The following is a 525-nucleotide window of genomic DNA, read 5'->3' on the forward strand; positions in this document are numbered from 1 at the left end:
CTGGTGAAGGAGAAAAGAAACACAAATAAACAAGCAAATAAACATCCGAGGTGGAAACAAGATGGCGTGAGGGTCAGGTTCCTTGAACTCACGTTCTTTTTTTTCTTTTATTTTCTTTTTATTTTCTAAGACAGAGTTTTATGCTGTCGCCCAGGCTGGAGTGCAATGGCACGATCTCAGCTCACTGCAAGCTCCGCCCCCCAGGTTCAAGCAATTCTCCTGCCTCAGCCTCCCGAGTAGCTAAGATTGCAGGTGCACACCACCACACCTGGCTAATTTTTGTATTTTTAGTAGAGATGGGGTTTTACCATGTTGGTCAGGCTGGTCTCGAACTCCTGACCTCAAGTGACCCCCCCTCCCCAGCCTCCCAAAGTGCTGAGGATTAGAGGTGTGAGCCACCACACCCGGCCAGGCTCACGTTCTTGAGTCACCATCTGTCCTTTATAGAGAAGCAGTTTGGAGATTTCATCATATGTGTCTGAGGCCGGGTGCTATGGCTCACACCTATAATCCCAGTAATCCCAG

Source organism: Trachypithecus francoisi, unplaced genomic scaffold (assembly GCF_009764315.1).
Source record: "Trachypithecus francoisi isolate TF-2019V2 unplaced genomic scaffold, Tfra_2.0 Lachesis_group4, whole genome shotgun sequence".
NCBI classification, from domain to species: Eukaryota; Metazoa; Chordata; class Mammalia; order Primates; family Cercopithecidae; genus Trachypithecus; species Trachypithecus francoisi.